At 45.3% G+C, this 16665-nt stretch overlaps 1 protein-coding gene across 1 annotated transcript in view; it reads right to left on the bottom strand.

The window, feature by feature from the left end:
* The window catches only part of LOC117221014 (uncharacterized), a 404219-nt gene that overhangs the window by 276955 nt on the left and 110599 nt on the right, over positions 1–16665 (bottom strand). Inside the window, exon 3 of the mRNA XM_033471570.2 lies at positions 6486–6563. The gene's annotated coding sequence lies outside the window, so the exon portion shown is untranslated. The remainder of the gene's footprint in view (positions 1–6485; positions 6564–16665) is intronic.

The raw sequence follows: 16665 nt of genomic DNA, 5'->3' as shown, positions 1-16665 counted from the left end.
AGTTCACAACTTAGTTCACAGCTTAGTTTACTGCTTACTTCACTGCTTAGTTAGCTGCTTAGTTCGCTGCTTATTTCACTGCTTAGCTCGCGGCTTAGTTCACAGCTTAGTTCACTGCTTAGTTCGCTGCTCAATTCACCGCTTAGTTCGCTGCTTAGTCCGCAAGTGTTCGAATAAAAATCGCACGGAACCTCGCAACTTCCCCAAACATATTGTCCCACCGCTGTGCCTATATTCCGGTGAAAACCAACTTCTGCCGATCCACGATTGCAAGAAGGAAATTCCGATTCCCGTCGGTACCAACGTCCGCGGTATTAAAAACCAGGGTCGCAGCATTAAACTCCGTGGCCGGCACAGGAAAACCCATTGGAAACTAAATCATTTCCGTGGGGCAAGTTATCCCGCAGTTCATTCCGCGGAAGGCTTACACGAATGCCTCAGATATTAGTTGGTATAACGAAATTCTGGCGCGGCAACTTTTCCAATAAAAACTTCGGACATCATCAAAATTAACCCCGAAAACGGATCCTCCCCTCCCCCTCACCCCGGTTATACAATATCTCGATGAATTTTAAGAAGCTCATAGTTCGCGGCGTTAACAGGCGCCAGCTATTCCAATACACCTGGACGAGAGAAAGCCGAATAATTTTTCGCCGGGGGAATCGATGAAGAAATCGATGGAAGGAATTTCTCGCGCTGCGAGCGAAATTCTTTTCCGGCCGTGGGAGGGAAGGAAAAAAAAGGATGTCGCGAATAGCTCCGAGGATATCCAGGCGCGGCCGTTCTCATTTAGACGCCGCCCACAGCCGCTGCCGTCGCCGTCGCCGTCTCTGCTCATTCCACGTTCCAGAATCCACGGGAGTCGGAGGTTTCTATTTGAGGACGTACGCGTCGTTAGCCGGCAGTTCTGTCGTTGCTTCTTTACCATGCAAACCGGCCGCCATAACTAACTACTTCTGAGGTATCGCGGGCGAGCCGGGACGGCACGGGGAGAAAATGGGCGCATGCACGTGTCGGTGCTTAAATATCGTACAACTATACAAGGTGCCCTAAAAATCGCGATACGAAAATGGGAGATTCCTGAGGACATTCGAAGCAACTTTTTCCTTAGCGGAAATGCGATCCGCGGCTTCGTTTACGAGTTACTAACGAAAAACAGTGACCAATGAGAGGCGAGTTGGCCGGACCGCCCCGCCCCAGCCGAGCTCGCCTCTCATTGGTCACTGTTTTTCGTTAATAACTCATGAACGATGCCTCGGAGAAAATTTTTGTAAAGGAAAAAGTTCCTTCAAATTACCTCAAGAACATTTTCGGGACACCCTGTGGACTCGGCTTCGGATAGTTCGCCTGAAGCAAAGACGAATCTTTTACGTGACGTCACAATGAACTCGATGCATAAGCTATGCCGGTACGATGCATCTGCAATTTCGAAAGAGTGATATCCATCGATGTTGCGAACGTGTCGAATTGTTTTTAAAGTAATACATTAGTTTTTAAAGTATTACATTTAGCTAATACCCGAATTAAAATTGGAGAACTTCGCCAGAAATGCAAGGGTTACTTTGAAGCGCTGTAACTTCGCGAAGAAAAATCGCAGCCGGGATTCTCTTTTTTCAAATTAAAGAGGAAGGATCGAGCTTCATTCTACTGCAAACGGAATCTTCGAGAAAAATTTTCACAGTCCGTAAATTTCGTCGAACTTGGTTATTTTCAACGCGACGAACATAGTTTCGTATTTAAAGAGAAACAGCGACGGGGGTGCATCGAACTTAAAATCCAGAAAGACTGTCTTAAAGTAGAGGCTTCGAGCTTCAATTTAATCAAAAATTCATCATCCCACTCGCAAGATGGTGGCCGTCTCAATAATCGGCGATTAAGTAAAAATAAATCGCCGTTGCATTCGGAACAACAGAAAGCCGAGTCGGTCTGCGAGAAATATCTTCGATAATGTGTTTCGAAAAATTGCTGAATAAAGCTCGGAATTGTTGCGAACATCGTCGACAGTACAGCCGTGAAAATGGTCCATCGTCCGGGGGATAAACTCCGGAGCGAATTGAAAAGCGAGAAAAAGAACAAAGGGTGACGGCGGCGTGACGTCCGAAGCTATTTCAAGACCGTCTCATCGACGTTCGGGTTACAATACTTTCAGACACGCGGCGACCGCAGCCCGGATACGTTTTACTGTCCGAGCACAGATTAAGTACACGTAACAGTCTTCGCTTTACAATTCGCCCACTAAAACGTTCCAAACTGGGAGCAGAGTAGTTGGAGCTTTTACGACTACTTCAAAGGCAGGCCGCGACCCGTGCTTGCACGTGTCGAAATCCGCGCAGCTGTGTACGGTCGCAAAGTTAGCTAACACCACTATTTGGATGTTTGAACATGCTCGAAGTTAATTGGGTGTATTCTGCCGAAATGTGCGTTTTCGCAATCTTCCCAGAAACTGTTACCGCACTTTCTCATTCGCGAATCAGTATTAGTGCGTCCAGCAGGAAATATAATGCGTCTACGTTTTTAGATGCTTAATTGTTGCGAGAATAGTTCTCATGGTGTAAGTGTGAATTATGAAAATGGCGGTAGTGGGAATATTACAATAATAGTTAATTCGATAATAATAATTAATTTGGGAAAATAATTAGGGAAGAAAATTAATCGAGCCTTGCGGCTCGTTTTTTTATAGTTTTTGACAATCGGTAACTATAAAAACGAGCCGCAAGGCTCGAATAATGAATTTTAATAGTGAAGAATTTTTATGCACAAGCTGAGGGTCGACTAGGGAAAATTAGTACAAAATTATTTATGACCTAATATTTAAGATCTATTTAGAATGTGAGGTTATGTCTTCGATGTTGTCTTCTATGTTATCTTTAATGTTGCTAGACAGAGAGAGAGAGAGAGAGAGAGAGAGAGAGAGGGGGGGGGGCACGCGTGATATCTGCTAGAGAAATTTGTTTCCTTGATAGCTGATATCAATCATTTTTGTCATAATTAAATACATCTTCATTCCAAGTCAGGTCCTGGTTAGACCAGTTTGGGATAGGCTGAAGACGTCCTTGAACCTAATCTCCCCAGGCGACTCATGTTGGAGTTGTCAAATAACGTGTTAATCATTCCCAAGTCTGTTCCCGAGCAATCAATCAAGGCCCTGTTTGTGGAACGCAAGTCTGTTTACACTGGGTTAGGTCGGGTCAGATTAGGCTAGGTCAGGGTTAGGGTTTGGCCCTGAGTATATAGCATAGTGGTCCTCGTTCTTCGACTTTCCCTATTTTTTTAGACTTAACTCCCTACGTTGTGGCGAGAATTTCGTCTCAGTGTGCAATATACGGTAAATTGTCCCTAATTTACCTTCAGCTTGTAAACAAAAATGGACAGTTTGGGAAGAGGACATTCGATTATTATTATTATTATTATACGATTATTCGAGCCTTGCACCTCGTTTTTATAATTGTTCCTCTTCCCAAATTGTCCATTTCTGTTTACAAGCTGAAGGAAAATTAGAGAGACTTCAGAAGGACAATTAAGGAGAATTTACTGCCATCGTGTTTCGGTGTTTTAAAAATATCGTTGCTCGTTCTCGACTCAAACAAATATTGTTAAACGTTCTCGACTGAAACAAATATTATTGAACGTTCTGACTGAAAAATATGCAGTCACGCGTTTCGACTGAAAACTGTCTTTCGCCGAAATTTGATAAACACACAATTTCATTATTCAACTGGGACGTTGTCTTTTAATCAGAATCATGTTTCTAAAATAACGAAATGCGTTCAATACCTGTTCAAATACGTTTGAAAGTATTCATCGAGGAAACAACTGCGCGCAGCTTCCTCGACAAAATAACAGACAAACAAATGAAATTGACAAATAGTGGAAAAACGTGGGCATTGTTCCTCGCGCGTATAAACACGCTCCACTATATATATATATTCCGAGTATATTATCCGTATAATAAGTTCCACCGTGGGCAAATAAAAATTGTTTGCCCCGGAGTGAAATTGTTTAAGTTCCGTTTCGACCAACTAAATCGGGCATGTTCAAACACCGTGCGTTGCGACGAAGCGGCGGGGCCGCGTGTTTGCCGAAGGTCGCGGGGGCGGGTTCGCGTTCCGTAAGTGCAGGGTGCACGGTGCACGGCGTGCAAACCGGGATCTGGGTCGCCATGACGATTATCCTGTTACACGTAACCGGCGGTAAAGAAGGTGGATGCATTACCACACTCGGGAGATTCCGCGCAATCGCGGCCAAATCGAGTAGAATACTTTCAATCGGTTACGGCAGTCTATTCGCCGTGGCTATATCTACGAGGCTCCACATTGTTGACCCAAATCCAGCCGGTATACGTGCTCTGGGACCGAGGAGAGACTCTCTTCCTCTTCTTCCCAATTTCTTCGTTTCCGTGCCGACTCCTCTCCCGTGTTTCCGGACGGGAACGCCACTGTTACCAGCAATTTATGCGGATTACCTCGTACGTACGCAACTTTCGGACAAACGGAATCCCTTTGTTCTGATTGAGGGGCGGAACCCCGGTAAAATATCGGGACCGAGGACGTTCCGCCCGCGGGGGGAGCCAGGCCGCGGTTGTAAATTCCGTGCCAAGAAAACAATGGTCGCCATTAATTTCGCCGCTCCTCCGAACGATCTCTCCGCGCCGCGCATTTGCGTAATTTTCCTTCTTGGTTTGTATCGTTGCCTTTGGTTTCGGCGCCGCGAGCATCGTTTAAGAGAGAGGGGCCAATTACTGTGCCACGTTGACAGCTTTCACGAGCGAATGCGACTGCAGCGATTTAAATCACTAGACTGCGGATCTTCGTGCAAGATAAGAGATTTCTGATTCGATTGCGAGTAGTAGAAGAACTAAATAAAAGTGTATTTTTTATTTAATAATTTTAATCGATCCCGGAGAACGCAAGAACGTCCCCCAAAATTTTTCTGTCCTCGTTGTTCGATATTTCGTACGATTAATTTCATCGTAAATATCGATTTTTCGATTTTGTTTTGTTCATAAGCTTCAGAGAAAATTTCGCGAATTCAGTCTCAAAGAATTGTAATAATTATTGCTATACTTCAAAAACTCCCGTCTTCAATATGCTTAATTTTCACTAGCAATAGATCGATTGAATTCGAACACAAAAATTTGACACACCTCGTGCGACAAATACAAAATTAATTACGCATGTAACTAGACAAAGGGCGCAGTAATTGGCTACCGCCCGGTAATCGGCTCCGCTACGCTATTCCCGGAAACGTTGCGCCGTGATTCGGATGCTTGTTGGATCACCGGAGTTCATATTGGAAAGGATATTGTGCCGGGGCGGAGCGCGGACCGCATCCAGAGACGATCCGGGAACGTCCTACCGGCTCCGAGAGTTCGTCCATCCAAAATTCAACTCGCGAACGTCACCGCGAAAGACGAAGGATAAGAAAAAGAGGAGCTGCATCACGCGGCTCATTGCCGGGAGATTTGGAGGAAAGCGGGCCGAGATTGCCGGGAAATCCTCGGGAACATTACCGAATCGGTACGCGTGCACGTGTGCGTCTTACACGGGCCGCGCGTGGGGGAAAACAAAGAAGAAAGGGATCCTATGAATTCGTGAGTGACTTCGGATATCACGTTCGCCGGTGTCTGCCAGACATTTCCTTTAGGCTTCCTCTGTATGCGCGCGCGCGTGTGTGTGTGTGTGTGTGTATGTGCGCGCGCGCCTTCCTCTGTATGCGTGTGTCGGCCTTGTGTTCCGCGTGTGCGGACAAGTGTGCATACGTGTGCCGCGGGTCCACGAACGCGCGCACAGAGCCACGGACCGAGAGAGAGTCTCTCGGTGCCGGAGACATTACAAGTTTAAAAACGGGCGATGCTCGCCCGGTGCCGCGGAATATTATTCCGCGCCGCGGTTTCGTTTTCGCTGCTGTGTCTACATAGTCGGCATCACGGCACGTAAATTCTGTCGCCCGATTATCTACATAATGGCCGGGGCCGTCTCGCGTGCGGCAAATTTATCGTCCGACTTCCCGATGAAAATTCATATCTTGCCGCGGTCATTCCGGGATTTTTCCTCCGCGGACAGCTACGCGAAAACATCTCGCCGAGTGGAAGGATTGATCCACTTATTATTACGACCCTACGATTTTATCATTCGAACCCTGCGATTTACTATTCCAACCGTGCGACCGAATAATAATAATACGTAATATATAATAATAATAATAATAATAATAATATATATTATATAATATTAAAAATATATAATATATAATAATAATATAGATTATATAATAATAAAAATATATAATATATAATAATTATTATTATTATAATACAAACTATATGATAACAATTATACGTATAACGTTATAACAATAATATAATAAATAAGAAATAAATTATCCGAACGAAAATAATTTTTCTTCGAGCACAGAATTTTTCGTACATGCGGTTTATTTTTTTGCGGTTTCGCACGGTGATTTATACGAGGATGTGAGAGGCTCACCGTTTTGCCAAATCTTTAATGAATCATCTGGATGCACGTCCTTGTCACTCGAGGGAGGATTGTGATCATTGGCTCCTCCTGAAACAAAAAATTTATACCGGTCTGCTTAGTTCGACTACATCGGAAAAATTCAATTCGAATAAAATATACTGAAAACGTGGTAGAGAATTTTAGGACGACTACAACATAATCATTGATCGTCGATGTTACACGAGATCCTGATGTTTTATACCAAATGTATCCACTTTCGGCAGTGAAATACAATGATTGGTATACAACCTATCAGCAGATTTATTTTCAGATTTATTTTCCGATTTATTTTATATTCAAGAGCACGCGAATTAAACTGTTTTGTGCAAGAATTTCATCGATATTCACAAAATTCATCGTTTACAAACGGAAACCCAACGTTTTGTGCAAAACATTCAATTTATTTAAAACTTTGCAGTTATCTTTAGAATCGCGAAATAAACTGTTCTAAATAAAAGAATCGCGTCGATATTTATAAAATTTGTTGGTTGCACACGAAACCAGCGTCAATTTATCAATAATATCGATAAGTTTGCATTCGGCAATGTACTATAATAGTTTTTGTGGAGCCATCCATCTGATTTAACTGAAACATTGCATTCTCTTTCAGTAATCATAATAATACAGTAATTTTTCTTGGAAATGTTCGGAGGTCGGCATTGAAACCGGCAGATAAGAGGATACTAAGTCACGATTTTTCGGGTCTCGCGGTTTGCTTGCATACAAACTCGGGGCAGTCGGCAAGAAATAATTGTACAATAATCTATACCGTCTAGATCAATTTGAAAAAGCTTCTACTATAATCGCCCTAAATCATTTCCAATGAAAAATATTTTTTCATTAGCGAAAGTGAATTTTTCTCTTTCAGTTTCTTCTCCTCGGAAACTCTGCATTCGAACATCTCTCCAGGGTCTCTAAAATTTTTCCCACGATTCCGATTACTATGATCTTCAAGATTGGAGTTTTCTCTTTCGAACGACGTCAAAGTTTTCGATCTAGGATTTTGTCTTTCTTCTTTATCGCGATCTGAAGCGACCAAGCTCGACGCTGCGAAAAATGAATTGTGACAAATTTTCGATTTCAATTCCAATCCCTGTTAGCTGACTTTTTTATTTCTAATTTTTTTCGAGGATTCGAAGGCAATTCGGAGGCCACATGACACGATTCGAAGGCAATTCGCAGGCCACATGCCACGATTCCAAGGCAATTCAGAGACCAATTGATACGATTCGCATCGCACGCTTATCGACTCCGTCGAGCCTTATCATCGACGTAGCAATAAATTACATGGGCGTAGAACTAGCACGGGGAAATTCGCAGTAACCGGATTGTTAGCATTTCCGAGAGGAATTACTGTGATCCAAGCAAGAATTACACGGGAACATGGAAAGTTCTCTCTGGCGGTGTCCACTTGATAATTTCCCGGCGATCTCTCATCAGAGAAGAAGCGTCCGGGCTCCGTGAAATCCAGCGATGTTACGCGATGTTGATCTTATTCCGGACTCTCTGAAGACCCCTAATATCCATCAAAGGTCTCCCGAACGTTGCCAACTGAGAGAATATCTGAGCGAAACGGGATCCGAAATAATCAGAGTGGCAGGAACCAATTTGGAACCGGAGCGATCCGGTTGTTTTAATAATTCGGGGGATACGATCCCGGAAAGTGCGCCGGAAAGTCCTGTCGTCGTTAACGTTTCATAAATAACGCGTCTCGTCGTGCCTGGGCCCGTCAGACCGCTATTAACTCATCGCTGCAGCTCTATCGCTCGTCGACGTCGAACGAAACGGCCGGCGAATTTTCGCTGGAACTTAATAAAATCCGGCGTCGGACGTGTCGCACGAGTGCGCCGGAAAATTCGCGTTCTGCCCTCGTAAAATTCTTTGACGAAATTATAAAACATTTAGGAAATGATCAGTATCGGGACTTAATATAATGCTTAACATGCTTAACATAGTTTATTTTCGAGATTTCATAAATTTTTGCAGACGGTTTTTTTCTACCAAAATGGTAGAACTTTGCTTGCACAAAATTACAAGAAGGCTGATTATAAAAATAAAGAGGGATGTGCAAAATTAAATAAAATTATTACATTTTTTAGATCACTATGAGGCAGGCAATTGCTTTGTCTTTTATTCATTTTCCAACAGAATCGAGTTCATATTGATCGTATAAGACGTACCAATTGTTTTTTATTTAAGTGCAATTAATCATTTCTCTGTTGAAATTAAACAATTTTGTCAGACTAAACTCGCGCGATTTTCCCTAAAAAGCTTAGAACAAAGCACTGAACAAACGAAGGACAATGTTAAATTTATGATGAAATCGACGATACGAAACACCAAACAATGAAGTCAATGTAAAAATCGAAGAATGTTCCTGCATTCTCTTGAACCGATTAAAATTATTAACTAAAAAAAACTACGCGTCTTTCTGTTTCCTGCAATCGAATAAAAAATCTCTTATCTCGCGCGCAGATCCGCAGTCTGGCGATTAAATCGCAACAGTTGCGTTTAGCGGCGAGAACTGCTGCACGCTGCTAACGGGGCACGGTAATTGGCTCCTCGAGCCTTTCGTTGTCGCGGAAACGCGAGCGTCGCGCGACAGAATGTTAACCCCTTAACCTACGATTTAGATTCGAAGATGTTGGGCCGAAATTGTATACAAGCTCGCGCAGCGTTCGGGACGTTCGCACGACTTGTGTAACACGCCAATCCGGGCAATTGTAAACATGACGAGCATCGCCCGTGGTAGAGTGGTCGCGGTTTGTAGATAGCACAGAAAAGGCTCGTGATGTATTTCTATTATCTCTTCGTATCGTGATCAGTTTCTAGTTGTTCTTGTTCGCATTCGCACGTCGAAATTTACGTTCATAAATTCTAGAAAAGCAACCCCACAAGATGTTCTCTAGGAAAAGATTTTGTGATGAAGATAGTGAGAATTGTGCTATCAATTTTGCTAATGAAAGTGACAGTAGTGACGAAATATGTAATTTTCGAAGAAAGTATAGGCGAATAATTATTGATGATACATTCGATGACGATCAACTACCAGAGTCCTGGCTTTGAAAAGAAAGAAGAAATAGTCCAAAAATCTGGGACTATACGATGACTCCTGGCATAAGAGAGGCAGCCTTATGTCAATTAGGAGGAAGTAGAGGAGAATTTGATACATTTAATCTAATATTTGATGATATATTTTGGAACAATATTGTGACCGAAACGAATCAGTATGCAAATCAAATACGAGAAAATCCACATACAACACGAAAAATTGACGACACTTGGTTTCCTGTAGACTCTACCGAAATTAAAAGATATTTCGCCGTACGCGGGCTATGCCCGTAATATTTACTTCTGGCCCGATCATCGTACGCGGGCTATGCCCGTCATTGTAGGTCAAGGGGTTAACGCGATTCGTCGAGGCAAGTGTACACGCTCGTCGGAGCCTCTTTGTTGATCGAACAGTTCCATCAGGCAGCCGCGCGCGCTCTGCTCGCCGATCTTCGATGATTCTGGCGCACGCGATAATTATTCAGTGTGTACCTTCGGTTACCGAGGTTGATCTTTTAATTAACAATATCTTTGTACCCGGCGGAGGCTGGTTAATCGAGTGCCGACGGCAACGTCTCGTCCCAGAAATTGGTTGGACTATTCCGCCGGTGTCTGCAGCCGAACTTCGGCGAACCTATAGAACCAAGAATAGTTTGCAGTCCCGGAACGGGATCCGGATCCGGATCGATCTTTTCATGATTGGACGGATCGGTGTCCCGTTTGGCAGCCGCGCGCGCGTCCCCGGCGCCCCCGTTTTTCCGCGGATCGTAGGTGTACACAGCGGCGCGTTATGGTCGGCTGTCGATGACAGAGCGATTACACACGGCGTAACAATGCTCGCGGAGAGATCTGGCTTCGTTCGACGTAATGTAATCAGCAAAGCACACCGAGGAACCCCGGGGTGTATACGATATAATACAATCGATCATTACGGAGCGGAGCGCGGGCAGCGGCGCGGCGGCGGCGGCCGACGTAAATCCGCCGGGCAGATTACCACCGAGTGTGACGTTGCGGCGCGCGCGCGCGCTCGCGATCGGGCGCGTGTGCCTGCGCGTGCAATATTTAAGCCTCGTTAAACGCATAATTTCAAATCGGCCGTGGAATCCGCGTCATATGTTATTGATAACCGCGCTGCGTTCGTGCGGCTGCTGAATAATGCGCGGATTACGCGGTCTAAACTAAAGCAAACGTCGAATAATTAACAAGACAGTGCTTTGAAAGCGCCGCTCTGCGGAGCGCGGTGAGCTCCTCGTAGGCCCGCGAGCGTTGCGCTTCGGCCTCATTAACTATACAACTTCCAGTCTCTTTGACGCCGCGCGAAGAGATTGATGAACCGAGCTACGGCCGATTAGAGACGGTGATTAAGAAAGGTAGACGTGTACCTCTCTCTCGCTGTGTCTCTCTCCCTCTCTCTCTCTCTCTCTCTCTCTCTCTCTCTTTCTCTCTGTGTGTTTCTACTACCGCTCCTCCGCGCGCCTCATGTTTCGGAACCCTCCCGTCCTCGAAACTTCCGCGGAGAGCAGCCCCTCGGTTTTCCGATTAAGCGCGACGATTAAAGTGTACTTACGGCCCGAGACCCTCGGCCGCGGATTTATTATTCGCTGGAAGCTGGATAGACGATCGACAGCTCGTCCGAGAAAACTTTTATGGAAGCTAATGCTGCCTGGACATGCGAAATGGCTGTCGAAATCTGATCGAACGGTAGCCGATATATTTCTGGTTCAAGGAACCCGTTCGTTTCATACCGGGCTGCTAATCAAGCTACTCGGCTGCTAATCAAGCTGCTAGTCAGCTGATCAAGGAGATCGACTGATTTCTGGCAGACGACTTTTGTGTAATCGGTGGCTTGACAAGGTCCTGGTTCGAAGGGTTTATTTAATTGATACCGCAAGGTAATTGGGCTGTCTAATCAGATAATTGGTCAGGAAGACCAGCTGATCTGGAGCAGAAGACTTTTATACTGACTGTCACGATCTGGACGCAATATTTAATTGATTAATTGGTGGCTTGACAAGGTCCTGGTTCGAAGAATTTATTTAATTGATACCGGAATGGTATAAAGGCTGTATGATCAAATGATTGGCCAGGAAGATCAGCTGATTTGATAAGATAAATTTTCATGTAGACTGTTATGACCTAGATGAAACATTTATTTGACGAATTAGTAGCCTAATGTTGTCCTGTTACAAAGGACTCGTTTAATTGGTACTGGGTAGCTAACCAAGTTCACTGTATGATCAGTTAGTTTGTCAGCAAAATCAGCTGATTTGAAGCAGTCAATTTTGATCTAGACTATTACTATATTATCTAGACAATTAGACCTAGAGAGACCTAGAATATTACTTAAACAAACTATATATTTAACAATTGGTGCATGGTCCAGCTTTAATTGATACTCGCTAAGTTAATCAGACCATTCGATCAGCTGATCCACACGAAAAATCAGCTGTTTCGGAGAATCAAATTTTCATGTAGACTTTGATAGATTATCGACCCAGATAATGCATCTGTCCGATTAATTGACAGTCTGACATAGTCCAGATTTAAAAGACCTATTCACGTGCCCCGGATTGGGTCATAACCAAATTGGCTGTTCGATCAGCTGCTTCGAAGTACACTAATTTCTCGTGCAGACCATTTCGACCCGGACAAACCATTTATCCGATTAATCGATGGTCCAACGTACTCCAGATTTAAAGGATTCGTGTAACCTGCGCCGTTTGGCTGACCAGGCTATCCGATCAGCTGATCCACACGAAAAAACCAGCTGACTCGGGCAAACAATTTTTTCGCGTAGAACATCGCGCCTCGGCAGATCCATTCGCCTAATGAATCGGTATCCAGCATCGAGAGATCGCGATAATTAACACGTTGATCGAGATCCGATTCTCCGACGACCAAGTGTACAGCAAATCTTTCTTTCAGATTCGCTGCAATAAATCGGCACGTGGACGGCAGAGATTCCGGGGAATCGGAGAACCCATCGCCCTCGGGGTCCCTAACCCCGACCCTAACAGCCATGAAAATACATGTCGGATAGACAGAGGCGGTGATCCCGGGGCTTGTTCCTAAAAATTCATCCGACGTGCGCATCCCCCAACGGAGGGGTCGGCCCGATGACGCTTATACGCGGGCGTATGTCAGAAAATCGCGATATAAGCACAACAGAAGGGCGGATTCATTGAAGCCGGGGCCTTGAACGGGGAACTGGACGCCCTTCGCATCCCTCGAGTGCCGTGTCCATGCCTTGTTTTGTGTGTGCGAACGCGCGCGCGCGCGCGCGAACATGTATGCATTATACGGCGGAACGGATCATCGAGTGCGCGGTAACATCCGCCATATTTTCGTAGGAGCGCCGGTATAAATGCAGGGGAGATCGATAGAAAACAAGGGTGCACTTTTGAATAACTTTATCTAGCAAAAAACTAGAGAAACGGAGAGAGAGAGAGAGAGAGAGAGAGAGAGAGAGAGGAAGAGGGACGCCGTGGATGAAAGAATATTTTCGCGTTGCATCGTTCAGCCCTCTGCTTTCATTTTCACGGCAACAGTAATTGCCCCCTTCAGAGGCAAAGCTCGATGCTCGGTCATGGCTTTTACGACGGCCGATATGACTGGCTTTACGGTTCCGCGAGCGGCGATGAGCAGACAACGGGCGAAGGGGATGGAATCGGTATCGTAAGCCGTTAAGCTGCGAACGAGTCGGGCCATAGGTGTCTAAAAGGGAGAACAGATAATTGAATAACGACCAGATACAGAATTTCTGCGTGGACGGTTTTACGATGCTGATTTACACCGGCGCACGCTGCGATAAAATCCGCGGACGCGGCGCTTTTTGTACGGGAAACGGTGCGCCGCGCGCGCCGATCACGAATCACAGGAACGAGGCCGGAACAGCCAAGACAGCCGGGCGTTGGCGCTCGGCCTGCGGTCGCCGGGTCGTTTTGACCCGGTGTATTCGAATCGTCGACTAATTAGACGCCGCGTGTAAAATAAATTCATCAGAAGTATAGGAAATATAAGAAGTATAAAAATAAAATAGAAAATGATGCGGTTACTGAGATTGCGGATTTTTATACGGAATAAAAATTGTCAGCATCAACTACAACGAATTGAAATTAAGTAGCAAGATCATCTTCTTCCTTCAACCATCTTAACGGATTAAAGATAAAACATCGACGTATTAAAACGCTTTTCATTTTCATTCCTTTTTTCCAATGTTCGAATTCATTAACTAATTGCGCTACTTGATCGCTCGCGACAAGCTGTGAAACGAACCTACGAGAAAATGCATTTTCGGGTGTACCGATCGCGTATTCAGGATTTGTGACCGCTGTGCGGCGTTGCGGTTCCTGAACGGCACCGCGAGCCGCGTTTGACGATTAACGCGCGAGGAGACTCGGTTTTTACACTAATTCATATTAATCCCGAGCAAAGAAAGGAAAACGGCGAGGCCGGGAGGAGGTTGGAGGGGGGGGGGGGGTGCAGCGCGTATATAGAGATCAAAGAAACGTTCGCAGCCACCGGTCGTTGTCAAAATAATTACGCGGACGTTACAGCTTTGAAGTCGGCCGGGCGCAACGCGACAATTTCCCGGTTAGCTCGCGGCCCGTAGTCGATCCGGCCACGATGACAAGAGTTATTTTCTGTCTGACAGGTGTCGGTAAAACGTCGATCGTTTTTTTTTTTAAAGCTCGCAACACGAGTAGGGCCAATTGAACAGACGCGCCCCGTGTAACGTGCCCGGCCGAATGCTATCGCGCAGGATGAACGACGCCCGCGTTATTTAGCATATAAAAAAAATTCCACGGCACGATGCGGGGAACAATCAAACTGATAGGCTGGCAAATATTTTTTCGTGACGCTCGATTTTCCAACGACTGGCGAACAATATTTTCAAACGGTACGCGATAGTTTGTTCCTGACGTAGAAGAACCGAAATGTTGACGTTCCAGCTTTTAAATAATCTCGACGCGATAAACGCTGCGGTTGTTAGGCGAAATGCGACATTCGATCGACGAAATAGTGTATGTCACTGGCTAAACGGAGTAGTGTGATCTACTGGCCAGACGGAGTAGTGAGTTCTACTGGCCAGACGAAGTAGCGTAATTCCCTCCAAGGCATTAATTTTATTCGAACGCAGTAGTCTAAACACTTCAGTCAGACAAAGTAGCATAACCTCCAGCTCGGACAAGTAGTACATTTTTGTAGTAAAAGTCAAACGAAATAGTAAAACTTTATGACAATACAAAGCAGTATAAGCTCGTTGTTTCAGGCAAAGTACTATTACTTGTTGATCATAGAATGTAACGTAATTTCTTGGTTATACAAAGTAGGATAATTTCCTAATACAATCCTTTTGTCAGACAGAGTAATATAACCGCTCTGTCAGACAAAGTAGTGCAAAACCTTTTCTCAGACAAAGTAGTATTATAATCTCTTAGTCAGACAAAGTAGTATAATCTCTTAGTCAGACTAAGTAGTATAATCTTTCAGTCAGACTAAGTAGTATAATCTTCTAGTCGGACAAAGTAGTATAAACTTTTAATCGGACAAAGTAGTACAAACTTTTAGTCAGATAAAGTAAGATAATCTTTTAGTCCGTCAAAGTAGTACAATCTTTTACTCAGACAAAGTAATATAGTACACCTTTTAGTCAGACAAAGTAGTATAATCTTTTAGTCAGACAAAGTAGTACAACCTTTTAGTCAGACAAAGTAGCGTAGCCCAGTGATGAGACAGAGTAGATTAATTCCATGATCAAACGCATTAGTCAATACATTTTTGTCAGACAAACAAGTATAATCCACTCATCGGACAAAATAGCAGAATATGCTGGTCAGTTCGAATAACGAAGGGCCGCTTCGGCTAACCATTACCGGAGTTTGAAAATGATAGAGCTGTGACCTAGAAGGAGGTCAGTAGTCTGACAGCTACGAACTGCTTCGGCCCGGGCATCGAATCCATCACACGCGACTGGAGCAAGATATCTGATTACACTGTTAATTAACACCCTTCATTGTTCTTTATTGCCCGGTTCGAACCCTCCAGGTGTATCGGGTTACGGTGTATTGAAGATGATGTTTCTGTCGCGAGGAGCATTCACTGATAGGGCGGGCCGCTCGGAAGGATCGAGATTTATGGCCGGTGAAAGGGGTCAACCGTGCCGGCATATTATATTTCACGATAGGAGAGCGTCATAGTTGAATAAATCGGTCCCTCGAAAAATGGCGGAGAACACGCGTGAGAAAAAACTGACCTTATCATCAAAATTATTCTATTCTTTAGGTCGCCGAAGCGGCGTTCAATCCCGAGCATCGGCTTAAAGGGCACACCCTGAGCGATTAGCAGTCGGAAAATTGGAGTCGTCGAGAGGCTGGCAAGGGAAGGGCTCGGCCCGAAGGGCGCAGGACCATTTGCGGCGTGCATAAACGGATGGCGGCTGCGCGGAGTGCGGCCTATTGTGCACAGGTATGCAAATGAATTTTATTCCCGGGTAGCTGAACAACAATGATCTCCGATTCCAGCAGAGAAGCGGGGGCTTTGATTAACCGCGGAGAAGAGAATGATTAGGAAATTGAGGGATTTAATTGGACACTGGCGGAGACGAACAAGGGAGCCGGACGGCGCGGTGCGCCGTTGACAGGTCCGTGTCATCAGTGCTACCTTGAATCCTCCTTGTCCAATATTTATTCAACGCCGGGCCGAAACGAAATCAAAACCGGTGTACCGCATTCACCGGGTCACAGAGAGCACTCCGGGGCCCTTTCACTCTTCACCTTTGTGCCGGCCGAACGCCGGAAACGCTGAAAGAGCGGTCGGTCCTCCATTCAGCCGACCAGGCCGATAGAAAAACTCTGCGCGGGCTGAATATCGCTGGGACGAGAAGATAAAGACAGGGCGAGGCCATACGTGGCCGGCCGGACCCCCCCCCCCCCGCTCGGCCCCGAAGGGAAGTTGTTTATCTGGACGATTTAATTAAGCCCGGCGCTAATTCAATGGACGTGTCCCGCGCAACTAACGAATTACCGCTGCATCCGCGCGGCGGATTAGTAGGCACGCCGCGGCACAGCGCGGCACGGCGCGACGCCCGGCGTCGTCC

Source organism: Megalopta genalis, chromosome 5, assembly GCF_051020955.1.
Source record: "Megalopta genalis isolate 19385.01 chromosome 5, iyMegGena1_principal, whole genome shotgun sequence".
Lineage (NCBI taxonomy): Eukaryota > Metazoa > Arthropoda > Insecta > Hymenoptera > Halictidae > Megalopta > Megalopta genalis.
This window is presented reverse-complemented; position numbering and strand designations above follow the sequence as displayed.